Source organism: Pantherophis guttatus, chromosome 1, assembly GCF_059756535.1.
Source record: "Pantherophis guttatus breed Tessera chromosome 1, ASM5975653v1, whole genome shotgun sequence".
Classification (NCBI taxonomy): domain Eukaryota; kingdom Metazoa; phylum Chordata; class Lepidosauria; order Squamata; family Colubridae; genus Pantherophis; species Pantherophis guttatus.
The window spans coordinates 339,012,093-339,036,559 of record NC_142063.1 but is presented as its reverse complement, the minus strand read 5'-3'; the positions used below and the strand labels follow the sequence as shown (position 1 = coordinate 339,036,559).

The following is a 24,467-nucleotide window of genomic DNA, read 5'->3' as shown; positions in this document are numbered from 1 at the left end:
TCTCTCGTTTCCCTCAGGCATTTCAGGGCCAAAAAGGATCAGCTTTGCTAATTTGAAAAATGAGAGCAATTCTATTCTATTTGGGTTTCCAACGCAGATTAGGAAGTCAACCCAAGATAGACTACGCGGTTATGGCAGTGGTGGGTTCCTCCCGGTTCGGTCTGGTTCGGCCAAGCCGGTAGCGGTGACGATATGACATCACCGAACCGGTTCTCCCCCCCCCGCCCTCCCCCCCACGTTATTCTTACCTTTTATTTATTTTTATTTTTTAAATTTGATTTATATGCCGCCCTTCTCCGGAGACTCAGGGCGGCTTACAATGTGCTCAGCAATAGCCTTCATCCTTTTGTATATTTATACAAAGTCAGCTTATTGCCCCCACAACTGGGTCCTCAATTTACCTACCTTAGAAAGGATGGAAGGCTGAGTCAACCTTGAGCCTTGGCGAGATTCGAACCGGCAGTAATTGCAGGCAGCTGGTCTTAATAATCAGCTTAATAACAGGGTGCCTTAGACCACTGTACTACCAAGGCTCTTGGTCCCACCCCCAATCTATTGCTGCCTCCTGAGTCCCAGCTGATGGCTAGAGGGAAAAAAACTGTTTAAACTCTTGCCGCGGGGCTTCAAAGGGCCGCCTTACAGCTGATCAGTGTTAAAAGCAAACAAATGAGTCGGGTCGTAAGTGCGAGGACTGGTCGTAAGTGCGAGGACCTTCTAGAAATGACTCTGACCAGCTAGCCACGCCCACCTAGTCACATGACCTCCAAGCCACACCCACAAAATAAGCCACGCCCACAGAACCGGTCGTAAAAAAATTTAGACCCCACCCCTGGGTTATGGGAATAATTTGGATTATTGTCAACATTACCTTTTGGATGTTTCCCATGTAACTCTGACAGAGTTGTAGGAGTAAATATTTTTCCTCTCCTTCTTGTGGTGGAAACTTCAACATGGCTTTGGGATCTTTCTTATTAACTGTTTCACTGCTTTCTTCCCGGTCTTTGAGGTTTTCCTTACATGACACAAGGCTAGGCTAGCTTGGGTTTGGTCTCGATCAAGCATGAACTAGGTTGTCCTCGACTTACGACCACAATTGAGCCCAAAATTTTGGTGGCTAAGTGAGACATCTGATAAGTGAGTTTTGCCCCAGTTTACTGCTTTTCTTGCCACGGTTGCTAAGTGAATCACTGCCGTTGATAAGTTAGCGAGACTGTTGTTCAATGAATCTGGCTTCCTCATTGACTTTGCTTGTCAAAAGGTCACAAGAGGAGATCACATGACCCTGGGACACTGCAGCCGTCATAAATACAAGTCAGTTGCCACGCATCCGAATTTTGATCACATGTGTTTGATCACATGGGGATTCTGCAATGGTCATAAGTGTGAAAAACGGTCATAAATCACTTTTTTCCAGCGGCTATTGTAACTTTGAACGGTTACTAAATGAGCTGTTGTAGGTTGAGGACTACCTGTAGTCAGCTAGAGTGAAGTGTTATAGGTGCCATAATAAATGAAATATTTCCTCCTTATGAAATTTTAAATGTGTGTGAAAACACTTTTATTTTCTGTTGTATCTTAGGATAGTGTTTCCCCATCCAATCTTTCTGCTCTGTGGATCGGCAACAGTGGCAAGGGGGAGGGGACAGTTTTGTGTGTGCACCTGCAACTTGCACAAATGGGGCTGCACACTCTTGCCAGGCACTCCGGTGGAATCATCCCCTCCTCCCCGCCCCCCAAGGCCGGTCTACATAGCCAGAAAGTTTAGGGAACTCTGCTCTAGAGAAATCTTTAATGGTAGGAAAGCAGTGATGAAATCTGAACCGGTTCACTACCAGTTCGCTGGCCACATATGTGTGCCGCGCGCCAGGTGCACACTGCACGCACATGCGCAGTAAACACCAAAGGGAGGCTTGGGAAGATAAGTAGAACAGTGAGGGAGGGATCAGCTGTGCCGCACGATTTAACTTCGCTAGAAAGCTGGTAGGTTTTTGTTTGCTACCGGTTCGCTCGAACTGGTAGTTTTTATCGCTACCGATTCGCCCAAACTGGAGTGAACCGATAGCATTTCACCCCTGTAGGAAAGACAACATTGTCCTTCTTTAAAATAAACCTGCTTGTGAAGAAAGGACTCCTCACAAGTAAGATTCTCCTGCTGAGTAGATAACCAAGGAGATTTAGTGGATGGCCTGCTGTTTTGAATACAGTGAGCAGCCAAGAAATCGAACCAATAGAACACTGCGCACACCAACCCAGAGTTTCACTCAAGGCACAAATGACCTCCTTTTTATTTGTCCTTAAAATGTCCTACTTGAGATGTGTTATATGAAGACCTATCTCTCTTGTGCAGACTCTGAAGCTAGGAGATCCCTGACTTGCTTTTGTAAAACCCCCTGATGACAAGATTGCTTTGTTTGTTGTTGTCATTTGTTATTATTCCATACATTTCAGGAATATCTGAAAAGCTCAGGAGGATTTTCAACTAACAAAGTATACCTACACACTTTAAATCCAAAAAGGCAGAAGCTTGCCCACTGCAAGGATAAAACACCCAGACTGATGCTGAGCAATGGGATATATGCAGTACAATGCAGTGAGATACATACAGATCTGTACATTGGAGAAAGAAAACAACCACTTCACAAACACGTGGCACAACATAGGAGAACAAATCCATCAGGATAAGATTCAACAGTCCATCTGCATCTGAAAGACAAAGGCCACTCTTTTGAAGACAGCAAAGTCCATTTTCTGGATAGAGAGGACCGCTGATTTGAAAGAAGGGTCAAAGAGGCCATCTACATTAAGACTGAATAGCCCTCTCTTAACAGAGAGGGAGGGATACACCATCTCTCTCCTGTCTACAACACAGTCCTTTCAGTGGTTCCGAGAAGGTTCCACGCCCATTTGCACTGTTCAGGTGACCTTGAAGGCACAGATAAACTGACCGACCTTCAGAAAGAGTCCTAACGACCAGATCAGTGGTGTGATTCAGCCGGTTCTGTCCGGTTCGGGCGAACCGGTAGCAGCACCGTCCACCCGTCCGGACATAATGACATTCTATTTAGCCATGTTTTTGAGGCCGTGCACATGCATGGAAGATGCGCGCACGAGCAAACAGCAAGCGGAGAAGGTGGCAGGTGCGAGCTAAGCTAGCGCATGTGCGCTCACATTTGTGAACCGGTAGGGAAGGTAAGTGAATCCCACCTCTGGACTAGATGCTTGCAAAGAATATGAATCCTTACATCCTCCACCGTTCAGTCAGAACTGAAGAAGCTTCTTGGTTGAGAAGTGAAACATCTTCAAGGAAAAACAAAGCCCAGGTGCCATTTTGAAAAATAAGACAACCATGACCTGGATGACTGAGATCTCCAATAAACCTTGGAAAGGTGGAAGGAAGGAGAAGAAGAGGAGGACCCGCAGCAAGGTAGGTGGACTCCGTTAGAGTGTCAGTGGATGCACCATTAGACGCCCTGAAAGACCAGTTAGGGACCCACCGTGGAGACCATCTATCCATGTGGTCGCTAAGCGTCAACAACAATGACTCGATGAGACATCCTCAATTAGAATACTTATGCTTGCAACTAAATCCCGAGTTTTCTTCCTATGGCTACATAGCTGAAAGGTATTAATGGGCATAATTGTTGAAGGATAAGAGCGATAGCTCATTACTGAAAAGCAGATGTTGTATCAAATTTGAGTTATGCATCACGACAGCCCAGAGTTGATGGGAGAAAAAGGGGCAAGGTTTCTCCAGAGCACCGATTGTCTCCAAGCATAGCAATGATTTGTTATGCTGCTATTAGGATGGTTTCCCGCAGCCTGCCAGGCTATTTAGACAGCGAGGTAGTTTGCGGTTCAGCCTTTAATTGTGCGAACGGAGCTTCAGAGATGCTTTTCTCTTGCATCGTTTTATTTTTGGCTTCCCCGGAGAACCCTTGAGTTTGAGCCTGTCCTTATGGTGTGATTGCACAATTAACTGGCAACAAAGTCTGCGAGATTCTGTCGGGAACAGCTTTGCTACATAAAAAGGGATCTGTTTACAGTGCTGTGTCTATCAACACAAGAGCAAGGTCCCCTCCTGCAGATGGCTTTCTTTTCAAACGTACACGATGCTTTGGGAAAACACTGCTTTAAAAGGTAAATTAACAGAAGTCGCAGTGATTCAAGTTGGCAAACAGAGGCGGCTTCGTGGCAGGGGAGGCTACGGGGTTTTTCCAGATCAGACCTCTACTTTGATGTTGCATGGCCAGAGGACGGGGACTCTGTGTGTGTCCGTGTGTGTATGTGTGTGTGTTCGTGTGTGTGTGTGTATCTATAGGATCGGGTCAAAACCATCAAATAGTGGCTACGAAGCAGGGAAAAAGCAGTGTTCACAGCCATCTTGACTCTACTAATTCCAGGTAGTCCTCCACTTACAGATCATTTGAAGTTACAAATGAGCCGCGGTGGCGCAGTGGTTAGAGTGCAGTACTGCAGGCTCCTCCTGCTATCTGCCGGCTGCCTGCAATTTGGCAGTTCAAATCTCACCAGCTCAAGGTTGTCTCAGCCTTCCATCTTTCCGAGGTCGGTAAAATGAGGACCCAGATTGTTGGGGGTGGGGGGGAAGGGGCAATAGGCTGACTCTGTAAACTTCTTAGAGAGGGCTGTAAAAGCACTCTGAAGTGGTATATAAGTCTAAGTGTCAGCCTCTTCTGGAACCGCCTGTGCTTCGCCGGACACACACCACACACACACACTCTCAGAAGGTGAGGCTATCCGGTTTAATTGTAGCTTACACGGTGGTCATACAGTAAGCGCTGAAGTTCTTCAATGAGAATTAAAGTCGGAGACGGCCGGTTCCACCGTTTATCCGGTTTTATAGAACGCCATTCAAGCGCCCCACCATTGCTCATTACAGATTTAAAGTAACTGCGCTACTATCCCATTCTGGTTCGTTGCGGGTCGCCATCTACTTCCGGATTTTCACTGTCCTCTTTCATCATCGAGATATCTATTGGCCCCTCCTGTTCCCCTATACCGTCCACCACCTAATATCACCGTGCCATCCTAATCGCTACAACACCCCCCTTCACCATGTCTTTGTTCTTCTGGTCCATCGTGCTCTGGATTTATATGGTTGCTTATGTTCAGGTGGTTCATATTCCCCAGGATCTTGTGTCGAGGAGTTGTCTGACACTCGACACTAAGTGCTGTTGCTATTGCTACAATGACACTGGAAAAAATAACTTACGACCCGTTCTCACGCTTACATCCATTGCAGCATCCCCATGGTCATGCCATCAAAATTTGGGTGCTTGACAAACTGGCATGTATTTATGATGATAGCAGCATCCCGGGGTCACATGATCACCATTTGCGACCTTTCCAGCCAGCTTCTGACAAACAAAGTCAATGGGGGAAGCCAGATTCACTTAACGACGAAAGCGGTTTGCATAACCATTATGGCAAAAGTTGTAAAATGGAGCACAACTCACTTAACGGCTGTCCGGCTCAGCAACTGAACATTTTGGGCTCTGGTTCTCGCTTTGATAAAAGTGGCTTTCATAAAGTCACTTTTTTTTCAATGCTGTTGTAAATTCAAACCGTCACTAAATAAATTGTTGCAAATCGAGGACTACCCAGGTGTTAAAAGCTGCAAGAAGAATCTTATGTATGCCCAAAATGGATTGAAACCAGGGGTGGGCTGCTGGGGGTTTGCAGGGGTTCGGGAGAACCTCTAGCTAAGATACTGTGCAGTTTGGAGAACCCCCAAATCCCACTTCTGGCTGGCCCCTCCCACCCCATCCTGCCCCTCCATGGAGTCCCCACCTAGCCCGTTTTGGATGCAGATAAGTACAGGGCGTGCATGGAGGCTCGGGGAATGTGAAAAGCGGACCCATTTCTGGCCTCCAGAGGGCCTCCAGAGTCTGGGGAGGCCGTTTTCGCCCTTCCGGAGGCTCAAGGAAAGCCTCCGGAGCCTGGGGAGGGCAAAAAGCCCCCTTCCCACCCCGCCATGATGCAGGAGGCCGACTAGGCCACGCCCACCATGGCCACACCCACCAGCAACCGGGTAGAGAACCCCTTGCTAAAATTTTTGAAGCCCACCCCTGATTGAAACATCTTTGTGTTTTCCATTAGAGGCAGGTCAGCTAATGTGTCAGGGCTGTTGCAACCTTCATCTCCGGAGTCTAATTGCACTTGTTAAAATCCATCCCCCCCCTTGTGATGCTTTTTAATTATAATTCAGATATAGAGTTCATCAATAAAACAATACCTTCTCGTCATCAAAAGGGGGCACCTATCTCTCTCGCCATTGCAGACGGCCGCAAATCAAAGCAACCGTAAGTGGATTCATGGCATAATATCTAAGGAGGCCTCCGTGACCCAACAGCTGTTGCTGGAAAAAAAAGGAAGCAAAAGGAACCTTTTGAAACCAGCGTTCCTCCCTCCTTCACTACAATGCTTGTTTCCTTGCTCTCCTTTGAAGGGCCTGGCCCAGAAACGGCCTCTGAGGGTTCACATTTTTCCCACAGAGCACAGAAGAGTTGATTTCTTTCAAAGCAAAAGAATAAGATCAGGGGGGAAAAAAGGTTCTGGGATCAAAATTTGTCTTCCAGCAGGGTGTCTTTGTTCAAAGCCCACTTTGCTGGAGGTAAACTGTATATAAATCTCTCTGATGTAGGTTTTTTTTTTCTTCTTCTTCTTTTAATGCAAGCGATTCTCCTCTAATTTTAATAAACAAAGACATGGCTTTTTTTTTTTTCTCAAGCCCATCCTCCCCACCCACCCCAAGAACACGGGGCAGTATTTTTGTGGCATACCTGTACTTTTCGGAGTATAAGACACACTTCCCACCCCCTAAAAAAGGGTGGAAATGTTGGTGCATCTTATACATGGAATACAGACATTTTGGGCCTCCCAAAACCCCAGCCTGTGCATCCCGTTTTTGCCAAAAACAGGCCCGTTTTTCACAAAAACAGGGCCTGCAGAGGGTTTGGGAGGCTCTCCTCTCATAAGGAGGTCCATCTGGTGGGACCCAGAAGAAAGGCCCTCTCTGTGGTGGTGTCCCCCCCCATCCCCGGAGCCGTCGCAGTAGGATACCATGGTCGATGACCTTTACAGCATCCTCATGATCATGTGATCAAAATTCAGATGTTTGGCAACTGGTTCAAACTTATGACCGGGGTCATGTGATCCCCTTTTGCAATCTTTTCATAAGCAAAGTCAATGGGGAAGCCAGATTCGTTTAACAACCAGGTTACAAACTTATCAACTGCAGTGATTCACTTAACAATTGTGGCAAAAAAGGTTGCAAAATGAGGCACAACTCACTTAACAAATGTCTCACTTAACAACAGAAATTTTGGGCTCAATTGTGGTCATAAGTCGAGGAATACCTGTATATGGCCCTGGAGACAGTTTGGTTAAGTGATTAAGGCACCAGGTTAGAAAGTTCTGCTTTAGGCATGAAAGCTAACTGTCAGCACTTCAAGCTGCATTTACTCTAGTGCTGACATAAGAAGGAGAAGCGGAGGCGTCTGGAAAGGGACGTTTGACTTTTCACCTACTTATTTTCCCTGGAGGTAATATCCCCTAGGAGATGGGATGGGAGGGGGGAAATTCTTTGAGCTGGAGCAGTAGATAAGGGGTAGAATGACTTGGAAGATGGCCAATGAGTGCAGGGGAGTGGGGAACAGAAAGGGAGGGTTTGTGGTCTGGAAGTCAGTGTTGGCTTCAATAGAGTCATATGTAGAATATCGTGCTTAATAAATAGGAGTTTTTCTTCAAAGACTTTGTTTGAAACGCAATTTATTTGAGACGACCTCGAAACCTGACAGGTGGAACCCTTCCTTTGGAACATCATCTCTGCAGAGATTGGTCCCCACTTCGACACTCTTTTGCAAGGCCCTGAAGAACTGGTTTTACCAATGAGTCTGGGGATCCCAGCCTGTGATGGAGCCCATCAAGTGGCTCATTTGAATGACGTTACCAGGGAAACGGAAAGGTTATTGTTTTTTTTAAGAATTATTTTTATATTGGGTTTTTATCTTTCTTAAGCTGCCTGGGGTCACTGAGAGTGAGTTGGACATCCAAATAAATTTTCTAGAATGAATGAATGAATAGTATATAGATTTATGTTCAATCCATTTTACTGCTCTTTCTAATCGTTCAGAGAATAGAATGGAATGTGTAGAGCAGTGTGGCCAAAGCGCGTGTGTCCAAATGGTGCCCCTCACACGTGTGCATGCCCCCTGCATGTGCCCCGCCCCCATGCATGTGTGCGTGGCCCCCAGCACGCGTTCCATCCCCCGTGAATGCACGAGCGGTCCTCCCGCATGTGCCCCACCCCCCACGCATGCGCGGCAGACACCCGACACATGGAGTGTGAAGGCGTGTGAGTTGCTGATTGGTTAGTGCAGTAAATAATGTTCAATATGCTTAGTACAGTTGGGGATCATTTCTTATAGAAGAGAATATTTTGTAGTTCAGGGTTTAAACTGTGGGATGCTTGGTGCTCTCAGCTTGGTTGCTTTATTGCAGACATTTCATTGCCCAACTAGGTAACATCATCAGTGCTAGAGAGAAGTGGGGTTTGCCTTGTGTATTTACTGTGACTTGCCCGTCCAGTGTGAGTGGGAATGTGGTTTTCTCCTTGATGGTTCTTTGATCGTTCACTGTTTGTTTGAATTGGTAGTTCCTTGATTGGGATTTTGTTTACTTCTTGATTGTTGATCTAGTGTTAATAAAGTTAAATAAGCTTAGGGCCGGGGTACTTACGAGACCGCCTTCTGCCACCAATAGCCTCCCACCGGCCAGTACGCTCGCACAGAGTGGGCCTCCTCAGGGTGCCGTCCGCCAGACAATGTCGGCTGGCGACCCCCAGGGGGAGAGCCTTCTCTGTGACGGCGCCCACCCTCTGGAACAACCTTCCCCCAGAGTTACGTACAATAACAGACCTCCGGATTTTTCGTCGGGCCCTGAAAACCTATTTATTTCAACTAGCTGGGCTGGCTTGAGTTAAATTTTAAATTGATTTTAAATTGGGTTGTTTTAATTTACGGCCAAAATATTTAATTATTTTAATACTGTTTTTAAATTTTGTATGCTCTGTTTTTTACTTTGGCTGTTCACCGCCCTGAGTCCTATTTGGAGAAGGGTGGTATAGAAATGGAAATAAATAAATAAATAAATAAATAAATAAATAAATAAATAAATAAATAAATCTGGGTGCTAATCTCTGCTCATCTGGGTGTTGATTGCTGGAGAGGAAGTGTTTTGATCTTTTAGCTTTTTGATTGGCTCTTTTGAATTGAGATGTAGATGTTGTTTATTTCTATGTGCCTGTTGATGGCCAATTTGTCTAAGTGTCAGGCTTCCAGGAATTCTCTTGTTAAGTGAATCTGACTTCCCCATTGACTTTGCTTGTCAGAAGGTCATAAAAGGTGATCACATGACCGCAGGGACACGGCCACCGTCATAAATATGAACCAGTTGCCAAGTGACCATAGGGCTACTGCAATGGTTATAAGTTTACAATTATTGCTTAACGCATTGTAAGCCACCCTGAGTCTCCAGAGAAGGGCGGCATATAAATCAAATCAAAAAAAAAAAAAAAAGTGTGAAAAATTGTCATAAATTCCTTTTTTCAGTGCCATTGTAACTTCGGTCATTAAATGTGGAGGACTACCTATATATTATCCCCTCCAAACTAGCAGGCTCTCTTGATTTGCTGTTCTTCCTCTTATTACTATTGTCCAAGATTTGCCAACGAAGATCAGATGGAAAAGACACGGACTTCCCAGCGGGCCGATTAGGAGGACATTGTTGATCTACAATTGTCCTGTTTTTGCTGCAACATGCCTAATCTTCTGGAAATGGTTCCTCTGATTATTCCCACTCATCCATGCTTTTTTTTTTTAATTAAATGAGCCTATTATTTTGTGAGAGGAGGATGAGGATCTTATTTTGAAATAAAATCTGAGTTTCCAAGCATGTCCAATGACTAATTGAAGGTCTTAAGAAAGATACACTTCAAACGGGATTGAAAGTGTATGTACATAGATAATTGCATGGCAGTCCTGTACAGTGGTGAAATGTAAAATTCGTTACTACTGGTTCTATGGGCGTGGCTTGGTTGGGGGGGGTTAATGTGACTGGGTGGGCGTGGCCAACTTTTTTTAAAAAACTTTTAAAAGCATTTTTTCTACAATTTCTTCGGCCGAAGAGGTAAAAAAAAATGCTTTTAAAAGGCTCTGACGATCCCAGCTGAGTTGCCTGATCGTCAGAGGCTTTTGTTTTCTTTTAAAAGCATTTTTTTTTGCTTTTAAAAGAAAAAAAAGCCTCTGACGATCAGGCAACTCAGCTAGGTTCGTCAGAGCCTTTTAAAAGCCTTTTAAAAAGCATTTTCATCCGCCGAAGAGGTTGTAGAAAAAATGCTTTTAAAAGGCTCTGACGATCCCAGCTGAGCTGCGCGATCTTCAGAGGCTTTTTTTTTTTTACTTTTAAAAGCATTTTTTCAGCTGAAGAGAAAATGCTTTTAAAAGTTAAAAAAAAAGCCTCTGATGATCGCACGGCTCAGCTGGGCATGGTGGGGGGGAAAGGATTTTTGCTACCGGTTCTCTGAACCACTCGCCGCCATCATTACCGGATCGGGTGATCCGGTCAGAACCGGGAGCATTTCACCCTTGGTCCTGTATGCCAGACGTTCCCAACCCCTGGGCTTCAGTCCTCTATTGGGCTGTGGCCTGTTTGGAACAGGGCCGCATGAGTGGCTGGCTCATGCACACACGTGCCCAGCTCAACTTGTGCGAGTGGCGGGCTGATGCGCACACGCCATGTGGGCTGGTTCCCCTTTCCCCCGTGCCAGGCCGCCAAGCCGTAAAGGTTGGGGATCACTGCTATATGCAAAAGAATAAGCAAGATAGATCGCGTATTATTGAACAAAAAGGAACAGGGAATTACAGAACTCTTCTTCAGAAAGAAACTGACATTGAATGGGCTGTCCCAGAGGTGCTTTTTCAGGAGGACACTGGACATTCTTGTTTTTTCTTTGAAGATGTTTCGCTTCTTATCCAAGAAGCTTCTTCAGCTCTGACTGGATGGTGGAGGAATGGAAGGATTTATATGCCTTTCAGCAATGGTGAAATCCAATTTTTTTTTTACTACCGGTGCTGTGGGCATGGCTTGGTGGGCGTGGTGTGGCTTGGTGGGCGTGGCAGGGGAAAGATATTGCAAAATCCCCATTCCCTCCCCACTCTGGGGCCAGCCAGAGGTGGTATTTGCCGGTTCTCCGAACTACTCAAAATTTCCGCTACCGGTTCTCCAGAACCTGTCAGAACCTGCTGGATTTCACCTCTGCCTTGCAGACAGGATTGCATTCTTTTTAGAGAGTCCTTGAGGCCACCTGGAGGTTTATCTGTGTCTTCAGGGTCACCTGAGTGATGCTTCTGGTTCCTGTAATCTGCAATTTTTTTCTCTGGAAATCCATTCCTACTCCCATACCATTCAAAGGGTGTTCATCTCAAATTCTGTAGCTAAAATTCTGTCGAGATTCTCAGTCATCCAGGTCATGGTTGTCCCAAAGGTGCTTTTTTTCAGGAGGCAACTGGACTTTCTTGTCCCGTTGTCTCCTGAAAAAGTACCTTTGGGACAACCATGACCTGGATGACTGAGAATCTCGACAGACTGACATTGAACAGGTGAACTTAGTGAGGCAGGAGGAGGTAATCCTTGACTTACGACCCTAATTGGGACTAGAATTTCTGTTGCTAATTAAGGCAATTGTTAAGTAATTTGTGCCCAATTTTACCTTTTTTTGCCACGGTTGTTAAGGGTATCACTATAGTTATTAAGTGAATCACAAGATCGTTAAGCTTCTCCCATTGCCTTTGTCAGAAGGCACTTGAAGATCGCCTTGAGCTTGGGAGGCTGCAACTGTTGTAAATTCATGCTAGTTGCCAAGTGATCATGTGACTGTGAGTGATGCTGCAACGATCATACCTGCAAGAACTGGTCATAAATCCCTTTTTTTCAGTGTCGTCGTAACTGTGCTTACTAAATGAATGGTTCTAAGTCGAGGACTTGCCTGTCTAGACAAATGGCTAGACAAATGGTTTAGGACCTGGTTACTTACAGGACCGCATTCTGCCACCGTTTTCCTTCCACTGAACGACACGCTCCCACAGAGAGGGCCTCCTCAGGGTGCCGTCGGCCAAACAATGGTGACCCCCAGGGGGAGAGCCTTCTCTGTGGGGGCTCCTGCCCTATGGAATGAATTGCCCCCGGACATACGAAGGATCCCCGACCTCCGCGCCTTCTGTTGTGCTCTGAAGACCCTATTATTCCAGCAAGCCGGTCTGACAGGATTTTAAATTGGGTTTTAAAAGTGGTTTAAAATGGTTTTAATTGGGAGTTTTAATTTGGCCAAGGATTGAATTGTTTTAAACGTTTTTTAAATTTTGTCTTGTATGTTGTTTTATCATGGCTGTTCACCGCCCTGAGTCCTTCAGGAGAAGGGCGGTATACAAATATAATAAAAACTAAAAACTAAAATCATCTGGTCATCAGCCTAAATGTGGCTAAATTTAATAATGGGGGGTGGTTATTGACGGCTTAGTATCATTATGTGAGTTAGTTTCAGGTCCAGTGCATTGTGCAAAAACAAAAGATGGATTTGGTACCCAAAATTTGTACTGCATGAATAAGAATGATGCAGCCTGAATGCTTGATCTCTTGTCACTGTTGGTCCAATTAAACGCATCCTTTGACTCACTCTTTTTATTAGTGTAATAAAGTCCAGTCCACACCGGCTTAGCTAAAAACAGCTTTACTTTCCTCCCCTCCCCCCAATCTTTTAACTAAATCTCCCTCTCCATTCTGCCTCACATTTCCTATCGACATTTGCTCTAAAAGTAAATGATTTCAGGAAAAGACGGTTAAGTGGTATGACCCATTTTCTTCAGATAGGGAAAAGCAATTCTGGTTCTTTTTTTTCCCCCTAGAACCCAGAAGCTAAAAGGTTAGCAGAGACCTTGACTTGATCATGATGGAATTCCTTAAAGTCTGATTTAAAAAGAAAAAAAAAATCTGTTGACACCGCAGGCTCATAAGCATATTTTTAGCAGAGCTATAGGCGGCGATTGGGCGTTTTGTAAATGTATAACCCCACATGCAACACAACTCATAATTCACTAATGTTTGCTGAATGACAGGGTTAAGTGGCTGCTATTCCCCGTCTCCCACTGCACTAATATATTCCAGATCTGCTCTCTTCCTCCTGCTGGATGAATGTCAAACTGTTGCCGGGCTGCCTAGATCTAGTGGCAGTTTTCCACCACAGAAAAGCCCAGCTTTGTAAAACGATCTTCATTTGTTTCTCTAATTTTTCCCTTGGCCTTTCACTAATCACCAGTCCCATTAAGATTTTGATGGGGTGACTGCTTTCCAGAGACAAGTGATCCTACATCCAGCAGGGTGCTGACCTTCACCCATAAATGCTTGGGAGTCCACTTCCTTTTATGAAGCAGTCCGAAGCCCTCCTCTCCTCCTCCTCCTCTTCTTCTTTTTAAGCCACTGGGATAAACTTGAGATGAAACGATTTCATTGAGGTCTCTTCCAGACTACCATTTCAACCAATTTATTGGTTTAAATTTAAATTATTTAAATTTAATTATTTATTAAATAAATAAAATTTTATTTATTGGCACCTAGCTCCAAATGTGAGGAACTTGAGGCTCTACAAACGAAGTAAATTAAGGAGAATTTAGGAGAATCAGGAGAATTTAAAATTAAGGAGAAACTTCCTAACAGTGAGAACAATCAACGAGTGGAATGGCTTGCCTTCAGAAGTTGTGGGTGCTTCATCGCTGGAAGTCTTTAAGAGGAGATTAACATATGAAGAACGGTTGCAGGAACTGGGTATGTCTAGTTTAATGAAAAGAAGGACTAGGGGAGACATGATAGCAGTCTTCCAATATCTCAGGGGCTTCCACAAAGAAGAGGGAGTCAAGCTATTCTCCAAAGCACCTGAGGGCAGGACAAGAAGCAATGGATGGAAACTCATCAAGGAGAGAAGCAACCTGGATTTCCTGACAGTGAGGACAATTAATCAGTGGAACAACTTGCCTCCAGAAGTTGTGAATGCTCCAACACTGGAAGCTTTCAAGAAGAGACTGGACAGCAACTTGTGTGAAATGGTATTGGGTCTCCTGCTTGAGCACGGGGTTGGACTAGAAGACTTCCAAGGTCCCTTCTTGCTCTATTTTGATTGATTGAAATGTTCTATTGAACTTTTCCAATAATTCAATTTGTATAGTAGTATTTCTGAAGATTTAACCGGGCTCGGAAGAACGAGCATTAAGTATCTTGATATTGAATGTGCCTGAGAAATGGCTGGACAAAGAGATGATCCTTTTGTAAGGATGCTACTTTACAATCTCAGCCTGTCTGGTGCCTCTAAATAAATAGTTTTTAGAATTCTGGCTTGTTTTATCTGATTAGAGATAGATACCATGACCCAACAGACCCATTTTATTTTCTGAATACTCCATACTGGTGCAAAAGTAATTCCTACTGAGCTGGACTAGTCTTGAGGAAAAGATCATTGACGGGGATGGCAATATTTTTCAAGTGCCGGAATAAATACCAGCATCCCTATGGTCATTTGGCAACTGGTTCATATTTATGATGATTGTAATGTCCTGGGGTCATGTGATCACCTTTTGTGACCTTCTGACAAGCAAAGTTAATGGGGAAGCCAGATTCACTTAACAACCCTGTGGTAGGAGGTCATGCCCTATTGTCTCTCATTCCACTGTTCAGGGCACAGAAGAATGAAGTTCCTGGAAAGCAGATTTCAGTTGAACATTAAGAAAAAGTTCCTAACAGGAAGAGAAATTCAATAGCAGAATAGAATGATGGTGGCCTCCCCTTCCCAGGATATGTTCAGACAGATGATTGATGGCCATCTACCAGAGATGCTTTAAAATGGACTCCAGAAGAGGGAGCTAGAGTCAATGGCTCAGATGGTTCCTTCCAAGTCCATAATTCTGAGTTCAGTGGGACTTTCTAGAAATTGGGCCCACAGATATGCCGTTTTAATGTGATGGATGCAGAAAAGGCTTTATTTAGTGTCACGGTGTCAGAAAGGTCTCCTATCAAGTGGTTTTCCTTTCAATTCTCCTTGGTTTTGAAACTGCAGCCAGTAATCTTGTACTTTAAATATTCTGTATTTTACAAGGGGTCTGAAGTGTTTCATCTACCAGAGATGGGCCATTGTCAGAATATTAATCATCCTTAGTTAAAACCAGAATGACTAAATATGATTCCAGCGTCAGGAGAGATTGATGATCAGTGGAAGATTTTCCAATAGCCTTCTCTGCCACCTGCTGATAAAAAAAAATCTATCATTTTAGGGAACAAAAATTCATATCATAGCGAGCTCTGGAAATCTTTTTTTTTCAAGATTAAAATGATGCTTTCTAAAATATCCTTTCTTCTGCAACAAGGTAATTAAGAAATGATGATGACATCTACCTGGAAAATATGGACAATTTCTGAAATCGATGCAGGCAAAGGGAACAGAAATAGTTGTCAAATGATAGATGCAAATGATACAAACACACCGAAGTTCAAAACAGGTTTTTTTTATTATTTTTTTTTCTGAGACAAACACATTGATTTTCTGGACCACAGTAGAGGATGGAAACCTTTCACAAACTTATTTATTTGAAAATACAAATATAAAATTATACTTTCCACATCTGTGATGTGAGAGACCCCCATCCATGTAGTATTTTTACAACAGGGCTTCAGAAAGCCATACACAGAGACCTGAAAGATGCTTGATATATATAGATACACGTGTATATATATATCTATATATATATACACACGTGTGTGTGTGTTTGTGTGTGTGTGTATATATATATATTTATATATGTATATAAAAAATCACTACCAAAGTTCGCATCAGTTCATACTAAAATATAAAAGGAAGGGGCTAGGCCTGGCCACTGTGTCACTGCTGATTAAATACCTTTAGAGGATCCTTCTCCAGCAAGGTTTGTCCAAATATGTTGGGATTGTGAGAGCTGAGGCCCCAGCGTAGTTGGAGGGCACCTGGCTGGGGAAGGCTGAAAATTTAGAATTATCCGAAAATGCTGAAACTTTACATTGGGTTACTGATGGAATTCCAAGACATGTACAACATATATAATGAGATTACCTGCTATCACTAGAATTCAAAATGATACATCCCACGTGTGGTGGCTTATATACAGAACACAGGTTATATAGTATGGGTGACTTCAGTTTGTTTTTTTGTTTTGAAACAAAATTCGGTAAAGACAATACATTCTGATTGTTTGGTTACTGGCGAACAAACAGCTTTGCTTCGGAACTTTTATTTTTTTATTTTTTATTTTTTGGTAGAATTCTTATTACAGTATTAAAGTATTGCTTAGCTGGCAGAATCTCATGTAGTGCTTGCACACGGTGAGAAATGGATTGGAATTAGATTCTGCACCCTTTATGAAACTCTACAGTGTATTGATGCAGATTTTTTTCCCCTTGAATCTGCCAGTGTGTCTAAGGCCCCCGTCACTCAAAATATAGTTAGACCAGCTTCAGTCTGCTTTTCCAACCATTTTTACTTGGCAGAAAAAAAAAAAAAAGAACCCCAAACCAAAAACAAGTAGGAAACCTTTCAAGCAAATACACTAAGGAGTAAAAAATAAGTAGTTAGTGTTTTTTTTGTAAACAATTTTATATGCAATATATATATATTATATAACCATGGCTGACATTTGAGGAAAAATGTAGTAAAACTATATTGCTTTAGTCTTTTTTTGTGTGTCTTGCATTGAATTAGATGGAAAATGAAACAGGATGTTTTTGGTGACTGGAGTCCCTAGCCCACATTCATACTCCAGACTGAAAGAGCTGTGCAGGGTTAATGGCCGGGTGGAAAAGTAAATTAAAAGTCTGTACACCTTTCAGGTCATTATTATTTACCAACAATTACCCAATGATTCAACTAGCCTAGCAGGATGTGTCACATTCATCAGCTTGCGTATATACTGCTGTACAAGAGAAAGAAAAATTACAGCAAGAGAGCCATGCTACCTTAAAGTCCAAGCTACTAATTCAAATCAAAAGAAACATTATGCAAATAGGAAATTAAAAAAAAAAGGGACAGGTTGCTCTTTGTTTTAATCAAGTCAACTTCCAACCGAAAATTGGATGAGAAGTTGTTTTTCCCCCTTTGGCGGGAAGAGAAACCAGATGAACAAAAAACTCCAACAGCCTAGGGGTGAAATTCTGGCCCTTTTGTTCAAGTAAGTAGCAAAAAACCAAACCAAAACAAAATGTATTTCACTATGCTACATGACTTCTAATTTTTTAAAATCCTTTTGACACCTCTTACTGGGTTTCTAATATCCCGATTGCTTTATCAATATATAACTTGGTTTGAGGCACAAAATAGCATTTTTCAATGCTCTCCATGGAAATGTGTAAAGCAGGGATATGTCCAGCTGTGGCAACTTTAATTCCTGTGGACTTCAACTCCCAGAATTCTCCAATTATGCTGGCTGGGAAATTCTGGGAGTTGAAGTCTACAGGTCTTAAAGTTGCCAAGGTTGGACACCCCTGGTGTAAAGTATCTACTGTTGTGTACTAATGGTGCATTTTGCACCACTGAACTGCACTTTTGATTTTTGCTAACTCCAAAAGAAGAGTATCCACAAGATAAGGGGGGGGGGGGAAATAAAAGAATCAAGATGGAGCCCACAACCATGTGATCAAAGCGTCAACCATCGCGAGGTGCGTACAAATGGAGCAGGGCTACGATCACATGGTTGTGGTGGATGCCATCTTGAATTTTGCTTCCTCTCCGCAGACACCCCCCCCCCCCACACCCTCTGAAAAAGGCAATGTTTTTCAAATGAGATTCGGAACAGTACAATGCTGGGATGGCAATGTATGTCTGTTCTCTTGACTGCGGCTGAACCGTCTGCGTTTAAAATTAATTTCCCCAATGGAAACAAATTCTCAAATCTTTTAATATGGACGTCTAGATGAGTGAGGGAAGAAAATGAACTTTACTCTAGGCAGTCACCTGAAAAATATACCAGGTTCCACACAAGTTGTGCTCTGGGCACAACTATCTAAAACATATTCACAGAGATTATCACCTTTTCTTCGGAGTATTCTTTCTTTTAAAAAAATACTTTTTTTCTCTTTGCAAAATCATTTCATTATACCATGCCTCCCTTTTTTATTTTTATTTTAAAAAATAAACTAAAAAAATCCAGTTTTGCATATCTAGCATTAGCATTTAAGGTAGTATGGCACACCCTTTTTTTATAAAAGTTGAAGGGTGGGGGAATCTGCAAAATGCTGCAGTAGTTTTGCCAGCGTTTATTTTCTTTCTTTCTTTCTTTCTTTCTTTCTTTCTTTCTTTCTTTCTTTCTTTCTTTCTTTCTTTCTTTCTTTCTATATTGTGAAGCCTTTGGTTAGTTTGAAACCACATGAGATCAGCAGAAAGTAAAAGAGCGAAAAAAAGAAATTAAATAAAAACAAAAACCTGCCCCAAAATTATTAGCATTTCTTTTTGCCTTAAATAAGAGAAAGTTCTATCCTTACTGGTCCTAAATCTGAATAACTACATCTATGTATTTAACCTTAATTACAATACAACTACAATATGTACTGGAAGAGGAAGAGAAGAGAAAGGGGTATGTGTGGAAGGGTGTCACTACACTAGAATCAGGACAGCACTCTTACAAGATAGTCATTTTTATACATTATTAACATACAACAATGATCAACAAAGAATCTTCTATGAGGTGCCAGAGACCGAGGAAGGAGGAGGAGAGGAGGAGGAGAAACACATGATAGTCTACAGTACAGGCACACTGTTCCCAGAAACTCCACCAAGGAAGCTCTGTGAAGAACCAAAAGAGCTCCATCGTTTAAAAGGAAATCCACCCTCAGGAACTCCTGATAGGCTGCACATGGATGGCGTCTATCTTGATTAAAATGTAATCATAATTAAAAAAAAAATCCCTGACTTTTTTCTTTTTTTTTTTTCTCGCTCTTTTTAATTTTTTTTTTTTTTTGTAAAAACACACTCGAGTCTCAGGGAATTAGTTGGTGATTAATTCCTTCTATTTATTTCATTTCATTTTTATTATTATTATTTTTTTTAGTGTACTACTTGATCAAGTCTCAATAACTTTAAAAAGCGTCCAGCATTCTGGCTTTTAAACCTGGTTGGTTTTTTTTCCAAAAGAAGAAAATAAAAACTTAAAACATACAACAGCCGTCCCTCTCCAGCAAAACACCTCATTTTTGCTGTCTACTTTAAAAATTTGGGGGGGGGATAAGATTCTTCCCCTCCTCCTTACAGTTCGCCTTGTGGTGCCTCCGTGAGTAATCGAAGATGCTTTGCTGTAACTTGTCTATTGAACATCTATGTTAGCCTACTGGTTAGTAAAATTTTACAAAAATAGGAGTGCAGCAGCTTTTTTTTTCTCTTAACAAATGTCTCATTCAGTGTCTTATTCTGGCTGTACCTAGAGTACCAAATTTATAAACGTAACAATTTAAAAAAATATTAATAAAACTTGTCAATATTAATGCTTAAAAAAAGAATATATCCACACTATAGTTATGCTTGTAATATCACCTACTGTGTTGTACTTGGAGTTGCTGTTGCCAGCCTATTTGACCCATATTTAAAAAATTAAATTAAAAAATATCCTTCATAAGTCTCCTCCCCAGCAGAGGACCATATATATAACAGCCAAACATTAAACATGTGCAAATCGGAAATTGTCAGTTTTCCCCTACCAGTCACAGTGCAATGATGTTTTTTATACATTTTTTTTTTCAAATCTGTTTTCATCTACAATAAATTAAGCTTCTCTTGCCTCTAGGGTGACAAACTTGTAGCACTGAGGTATTCATAACAATTTGTTTAAAATAAACCTTTGCTTTTTTTTTTTTTTTCTAATTTGTGAATTAGAAAAGAATGGAAAAAAAAAAGAATGGGTAAAAAAAAAAAGGGTGAGAAGATGCATGCTTTAACTGCCCCTCCCCACAGCTGGGAGCTTCCAAGACGTCAAGACTGGCTTGGTGCAAAGGCTGCAGGCCACAGGGGCGCTGACAGAGATGGATGGACAGTCAGGTGATCTAAATGGTTAAAAAAAGTGTGCTTGAAACTTTAAATACCTTTTAAATATTAAAAATGTAGCTTTTTCAATCTTGGGAAAAGCAGGGTTGGGGTTTTTTTTTTTGTTTGTTTTTTTAACTTAAAAATGTAACTAGACTGTTACTTTCAAAGCTGTGCACAGAGGTCTAGTTAATATGCTGGTATGACGCTAGTACAGTTATAAGGTCTAACATCTACAGAGCAAGCTAAAACAGTGTTGATCTAACTGCTACGGGCCAGCTCTGGCAGTCGATCTCACAAGTTTAAAAACATTGGGGCACAATCCAGCGGAAATGTTCCCTGCGTGCGCTGGCAAGATAAATGGGAATTGAGTGAGGACCTCAATGCCCTCATGCATTTTCCATTCATATAAAAAGTCTTGCAGAAGAGAAGATTCCTGCTGGGATGTGTGCCCCAAATTTTAATCTTTTTCTTCCGCTCAGTACAGAAACTGCCTTAATCTGACTCCATCACAAAAATATTACAATTTCTCTGCTTTAATAGTTTATATGCAAGTTAATGGAATTGTATTTACAGTATTACTATTTTTTAGATTTCACAATTTCAAAAAACCTTATCGCCTCTTTTTTTTAACAACAAAAAAAATGCACTTATAGAAAAAGGACACAAAAAACTTTGTAGTCCTTACTTTATTGCCGAAAATAGATATAATTAGGTTAACTAATAAAAAGAACTGCTAGAGATCCTGCTACTGAGCCAGCCTCCTATTTCCCATCCAGCATAAAAGAGAGTATTTCCACTTACTTTTCTCGCTTGCTCTAATTCTAATTCAGCGTGTGCTAAATTCCACCTGAAAAAGCCTTTTCAATTTCAGAATTGGTACCAATAAACTGAAAATCATGTTACCATTTCAGCAACAAAATTACATAAAAAGAAAGAAATAGAGAAAGGGATTAAAAAGCAAAGCAAAGAAACCTTTAAGATATAGAGTATGGTTAGGGTTTTCCTAAATACGCAAAGTAGCAGATCTACTTTGATTATAAGCCTATGTCAAAATACTACAAAAAAGTGATTAAAATAGATCTCAAAGGGGAAAAAAACATCAAGAAAAATAATAACATGAACAAAAATGGATTATATGTATATACACATTTGTTTTAAAAAGCTGTTGTTCTATATAGTACAGCAGGTTCATGAGATGATACCGATTTTGGACAACCCATATCCATTGAGTGTCACCTCCAGTTTGTGTGGGTTACTGATGATGGTGCAATGGTCAAAGTCTGAAGACGTGTCACCTAAACATGGAACCATTCAGAAACTTCGCCCTGTCTTGCCTGGACATCCAGATATACTCTACAGTGAATGAAAGATAAAAGAAAAAGAGAAATTGCAATGGTTACATTCCGACCTTTAGAAAAATGCATCTTCTAAGTCCAAGCAGGGACACAAGACCATGTGTTCAACCTGATAGCCCATTTTCTGGCTTCACACAAGTTCTACTCCACATTTATTTCATGTATTCGATTTGTATTTAACGGGTTCCAGCAATACATTGCACCATAAACTAATCGAATTATCTGCATATATACAAGCTACCTACAGCCTGTATCAGTTGTTCCTACTAGATCACTACGGGAGAAACTCCATGTGACTCCATACTTCTGGGAGGAAGGAGAGTCAAAGCCAAGAGAGAAGGCTTCTCAGGGGCAGCCCCAGTGCTCTGGAACTGCATCCCTGAGACCAGGCTGGCAACCTCCTGGCTGGCTTTAAGAAGGCTATTAAAATCTAAACTGTCAAGGAGGGCTTACCTATTACTTCTGTGCTCTGTATTTTTGTTGTTATTGTTATAGTACATTCTGCTCATTAAATGTTACGATTTAATTTATTTCTGCTCCTTTCATTATACACCCCGGATGTTCTAATTTTTGCATATCATGTAAAACTGCAGAGAATCAAAAGATGGTAACAGGAGACAAATTCAATAAGCAACATTGTGAGGTGGCCTGAAGGACTAGCAGTTGCTTTGGTTGAGCATGGCAAAGGAGGAAGGAAGATGCCGAAGGGTGGCAAGGGGCAACAGGGTAGGTGCGGGCTGCAGAGTGCAGGGTGGTTTCCATAAAAAAAGAAGGGGGGGCATTTAGGAATGGATTCAGACCTACAACCATCTGATTAGCTTAAGGACCACCGTAAGAAACAGTTTAAAAAAATCAGGTCTGGTCACAAGGTGTCTGAATTTACGATGTCAACAACTTGCAACAGAGATTCCAGGCCCAATAGTAGTATTATTTTAGTACGTGCCTATGTGTGCATTTAAAATGAAACATGGGAAACAGTTCCAAGTCATGTCAAGTTGGAGAGGGAAATTTTAATTTATACATGGAAACTTGCATTTCAATATTCAGCCTGATCAGCCTGTGCAGAAGTATTGTAATCTTCCTAAGCTGGTGCCGTTCTACTCAGACAAATCGAAGGTATCTAGAAGTATACCAAGTTGGGGAAGGATTGTGTGTGTGCATGCGTGTTTTCTATGTATGTGCGTGAGTCTACGTGTGTATGATCTGTGATGGCAAATAACTTGGACAGAAAGATTGATGAAATTAATAGTTCCCTCAACAGAATGTTATTTAAAGATCTAAGCTAGAGATGGTGGATCGATCCTGGGCATCAGTGCAGATAGTGGCAGCAATGGTTAGATTGAAGTTAGGATTTTCACAGGAAATTCCGGTTTTACATATAAAGGTTGCTTTGTTGAAACCATGTCGAAAGAGCACAATGACATATAATGAACCAGACTCAGATAAAAATAATTAAGAAATTATCTGCTTGGTAAGTCCACCATTTCATTTTTTCAGGCTTGTAGCATTGTGAGCCAAAACAAATGGAGCAATGTGAAATTAGAAGTGATGTGCAACTAATCCATGATGGATTATACAGTTTATAAACTGCAGCATGAAGAATCTTTTAAAAGGTTTGGGTTACATTGCATGATGATAACCACAACAGCAACTACTCAGTTATAGAAGAACTAGTTCTTCTGTGAATGTCACAAATACTCAGTTTCAATGGTCTGAACAAATACCTTCAATAACAATGTGAATAACTATGAAATCCAGTGTATTCCCCAGAGAAGCCTTAATCCTCCTGGTCCTTTTATTCATTTATTCATTTCAAATACACCACAAGAAACTTTTTCCCTCCCTCCAGACTTAAGCCTCCCATATCAAGAATCCCCTTGGGAAACTTTTATAATGTAATGGTGTACAGAAGATCCTGGCAAAAGTAATCTGAGCTACAGTTTCACTGTAAACACTCTGACAGAATTTCAAGCCACAGCCATTTTAGCTGGTGTTGGTTGAAAAGTTGACTTTCAGTAAGGCTCTCTCTGGGAACCTTTGGTAGGTAGCCTTGCTCCTAAGCGAGATTTTTAGACCTCAAACATGACGGTGAATAATCCCTGGAGTGCATGTCTGAGCATTTAATCTCAACTTCTCTCCTGCGCGCTCTTCTTGGGTTACAGTGACAGATGTGAAATTCTCATGCTGAGGAGATGGATTGTTCCAGTTAAAAATATATTAGAAAAGGCCAGCCTTGCCTTGTCTACCACTTTCTGCTCATCTTTTGAATAGCTATAGTGAGTCCTTTCCTGAGGCAACAAACGTCCTCAAAACAAGGGTAACAAAGAAGGATGAACAGTCACGGAAACTGTGGTTTATCTTGCCCGTGAACGTCTTGGCACCCACTGTCCAAGGAGGAACTTTTTCCTTTGTGAAAAGTAACTTCAAGGACACCTTCTTGGCTTGCCAGTCTTTATTATGGGCTTTATGAGGTGAATGCATACAGCATGCTAATTGGTTAAACAATGTTCTCACCTTATGACTCTGTTTAAGATTTCTCTATGCTAGCAACAAGAAATTATTGGGACTTGCTTTTGAGGATCATTAGCAGATCTCATTTTTGGCAGAAAATAGAGACCAAATCCGTTTCTGTCAGCATTAATCAGGAACTACACACCTTGAACCATATAAAAAGTGTGTGCATACCATGCATATGGAGAAGAAGTCCTTTTTACCCTGAGGTAATTTTATGTTTTCCCGCCTGCTTCCCTACATGTCAGTCCTGAAACTCATGCAGGGCAACTGGGCTTTTAGGAAGACTCCTACCAAAGCCAAAGTTAAATGAGTAGGCAAGTTTTGTACATTCAGGCTTCATTATGGTGTATCAGCCACACAGCAACACATGAATCGTATCTGGTGAATGTCACAAGTATTTCGTTTCAATGGCTTGAAGAAGTACCTTCCCCAAGAGAAGG

General features: G+C 41.8%; 1 protein-coding gene and 1 long non-coding RNA gene across 15 annotated transcripts in view; one reads left to right on the top strand and one right to left on the bottom strand.

Annotated features, from left to right (window-relative positions):
• The window catches only part of LOC148116993 (uncharacterized), a 61,989-nt gene extending 40,412 nt beyond the window's left edge, over positions 1–21,577 (top strand). Inside the window, exon 2 of the long non-coding RNA XR_015733118.1 lies at positions 20,009–21,577. This is a non-coding gene — a long non-coding RNA (uncharacterized LOC148116993). The remainder of the gene's footprint in view (positions 1–20,008) is intronic.
• Positions 15,608–24,467, bottom strand: part of MSI2 (musashi RNA binding protein 2) — a 645,448-nt gene continuing 636,588 nt past the window's right edge. For all 14 annotated transcript variants that reach the window (XM_034420743.3, XM_034420731.3, XM_034420734.3 and 11 more), the window contains one exon: positions 15,608–21,511. The gene's annotated coding sequence lies outside the window, so the exon portion shown is untranslated. The remainder of the gene's footprint in view (positions 21,512–24,467) is intronic.